The 3,545-nt window shown below is 40.5% G+C and overlaps 1 pseudogene; it reads right to left on the minus strand.

Annotated features, from left to right (window-relative positions):
- Positions 1 to 439: 439 nt before the first annotated feature.
- The window catches only part of LOC107727431 (neoverrucotoxin subunit beta-like), a 7,970-nt pseudogene continuing 4,864 nt past the window's right edge, over positions 440 to 3,545 (minus strand).

The following is a 3,545-nucleotide window of genomic DNA, read 5'->3' on the forward strand; positions in this document are numbered from 1 at the left end:
TTGTCACGAGTATGTTCTGTTTTTTTTTCTTTTTCTCCCTGTTCCCATTTGCTTGCCTGAGTTCCCTAGTTAGTCTCATTGGTTGTTAATTAATCGTTCTCGTAAATGCTACAGTATGTGGTTGTGTTTCTCTCCGTTGGTCTCCTGTTTATTGTGTGGATTTATTGTCATTAAAGACTATTTTTGGTAATCTCCTTCATCATGCACTTCACTACAGCCACTACACTTTCCAATGTTTAAGTCTTCCAAGCTTAAATGAACCATGTCTGCCACAAAGTTCCATAATTTAACAATGTTTAGCTACAACTTATAGGTAGTAAAAATATGACTCACCAATACTCATACTGCTCCTTACCTAAAAGAACCATTTAATACAAATTAAAAACATTGCAAATAACCAAGATAAGGTACACATTCTCAGATGATTTTTGCTGAAAGATCATACCTCTGAAACGATTTCAGTGACGTCACTGTATACAGTATAGTTGAGTTTCCCCAGCGCTGCACATTTGATCTCATACTCAGTCTCTGCTCTCAGATCAGTCAGAGTAACTGTGTTTTGATCCTTCATCACAGGTTCAGATGTCCAGACTGAGTCCTGCTTCGGTTTATACAGTAATCTCAGCTCCACTGTAGCAGAACACACTGGAGGAACCTTCAGAACCACAGTGTTTTCTGTGACCACTTCAGTGACTGAACAAACTGGTTTGGATGGAGGAATAAAGCAAACAGCTTCATCACATCCATGTTCATACAGCAGAATACAGGAGCCAGGATTATTCTTCATCTCTCCTGAGGACACAATGAACATGTCTGATTTATGATCTTCTGAATCCATCAACTTTTTAAATATCTCTAAGTTGCTCTTCATGTTCTTTTTGGCATCAGGACTGAGCCAAGACTTTTGTTCTGAATCAGGGTTGTTCTCATCAGTTTCTCCTTTTGCTGAAGGATTCAGATAGACCTTTTGTTGAAGCAGCATCACATCTGTCCAGTCCAATGATGTGAATGTGTAACAGACCAGATTTCCATCTTCCTGATTCATCCAGATGGCATCTAGATTGACTTCTACTATTGCACCATAATTCTTTAGCCGTCTGAGGACTGATTTAATGATCTCAGACTCTCTTTCTCTCTCTTTCAGCCATTCTGCAAGGTCTCGTCCACTGAATGGCGATACAGCAGAGAGCAGAGTTTCTTCATGAGTCTCAACTTGTACTTGTAACAGTTTTGCTTCCTTTCCAGGATTTTATCATGAAATGCAGCAAGAGTCAGAGCAGGAGAGTCTTTCAGAAGATCAACGCATTTCATCTCAGCTGTATTTAAACTCTCAATCACTGATTCAGTTTCTAACATTAGATCCATACTGATGTCTTTCTGAAGTTTTGAAGCTCTTGAGTAAAGTTTGTCTAGAGGATAAAGCCAAACTCTCAGAGGAACTGCAAGCTCTTTGTTTTCTCCCAGCAGTTTTGGAAGATCAGTCAAAACCTTCAGTGCATCTTCAAAAGAGGTCGGGTTTGACGGTAACTGGAAATCACCATAAAACATGCATGTGAATTTCTGGACTGCATTCTTCTGCTCGTCATTCATCTTCAGATTGATGTTTATATCTCCTGAAATTAATTTGAGTTTCTCAAGAGCCACTTTTGCTTCTCCTTCTACTGTACTTTTGTTCTCATCTGCTGACACTTCTCTGTCAAACACAAAGCAGGCGTCTGCTCCATACAGCACTGCTGTCACCACGTGTGTCGCTGCGTCATTATCAAACACGTCCTGATGAACTATATTTTCAGAAGCCAAGTGGTTCATGGTCAGTTCTTCGAACCTGCTGGTTGAGTGATAATGCAGCGTCAGTATCTGCTGTCTGAAAGACTTCTTGGTGTCGTTGAGATATTTAGCTGCTCCTGTCACATTAATCAGTCCACCTAAAAGACTGAGTTTCAGAGAGCCGTGGATGTTCAGTAAGCTGGATTTGTCCTCAATGGAGTCTGAAGCTGTGCCTTCGAAATCAGTGTTAATTTGGGGACGGGTTCGTATGCTCTGCTGGAGCTTCTCTGGATCCCACAGTGTGATTCCTGTGATTGGAAATGAGAAGGGTTTCATACAGTAGAGTAATTATTCATTACTGTAAACACAACACTGATGAACGGGACGGCACTGTGATTTTCATATGATCCCTCTGTAAGGCAAGGCAATGTAAATTTATTTATATAGCACATTTCATACACAATGGTATTTCAAAGTGCTTTACATAAAAGAAAAGAAAATAATAAGTACTAAAAGTACTTCAAAATCAATCCTAAATATAACTGGAAGCCAGCGTAAGGACCTGAGGACTGGTGTAATATGCTCAGATTTTCTGGTTCTAGTCAGAATTCTGGCAGCAGCGTTCTGGATGAGCTGCAGCTGTCTAATGGTCTTCTTGTGAAGGCCGGTGAGGAGACCATTACAATAGTCCACCCTGCTGGTGATAAAGGCATGAACAAGTTTCTCCAAGTCTTGACTGGAAACAAAACATCATATTCTTGCAATGTTTTTGAGATGATAGTATGCTGATTTAGTTACTGCTTTGATGTTGTACGACACTTTATAGAAGTTATTAACAAAACCTGCAAAGACATTTCCCCACATGATGAATTGAACAGCATGTTAATTTATGCAAGAAAAAGGAACCACACAGGACGTGGCTAAGCCCTGCAACAGCGTCCGATTGGGACAATCGCGTCTGGGATGGACCAAATCAGCTCGCTTAAAAACCCAATGCCTGAACAGATGCTCGCTCGCTCTCTTGATCTTTGGCTCTTTCACCTTGTTGACCGCGCTACAAAGTGCTCACACGCTGTAACATCACGCGAGCGAGACTCCAGAACTCAAACCTTCCGTTGAAACTTTGTCAACGCCGAAGTCTTCAAAGTCTAAAGCCAAGCAAAGAAACTCTCAGAAGAACTTCAAGCATCACTCTCCGTACCTAAGGCAACCGACTTCCGAAGCTCCTAAGTCACAAGGAAACCAACCATTTACCACGAGGGCTCTCCCAAAAAGACGTCATCCAAACGACAGATCGGCAACCAATCAGAGGCTTCGGGATTCCCTCAGGCAGAAAAGAAAACCCCTCTTAGCTTTCCAGCTCAAACGCAAGTAACAAACAAAATCTTCTATCCGTTGAAACTGGTGCTGAATCGATCTTAAGCAACTAAAGATAAACCAAATCTCTGCTTTTGTGATTTTCTTGGTGCGATTGTTTGTGTGCTTTTGATAGTTTTAGTTCCATGTAATCTATAGGGTAGTTCAAATAAACTCATGTTTCATTATAAGAATCATTGTCTTGTGTCATGTATTTTAAAGTTAAAACTTTGCCCAGATCGTGCTACCTAGCTCGTAGCTTAATAATCATCACTAACAGTTATTATGACCGTGGCCAGGGCATAATATAAATATCCAAATTGTTAAGATATACTGATGTTAACGTCTCGCTGGACGAACAGTTGATAAAGTGTAAAATATCAAATTTGGAATCAGTTCTAATCAGGTTGACTTTGAATCTT

The sequence above is a fragment of the Sinocyclocheilus rhinocerous genome, unplaced genomic scaffold, assembly GCF_001515625.1.
Source record: "Sinocyclocheilus rhinocerous isolate Xijiao unplaced genomic scaffold, SAMN03320098_v1.1 scaffold7968, whole genome shotgun sequence".
Taxonomy (NCBI): domain Eukaryota; kingdom Metazoa; phylum Chordata; class Actinopteri; order Cypriniformes; family Cyprinidae; genus Sinocyclocheilus; species Sinocyclocheilus rhinocerous.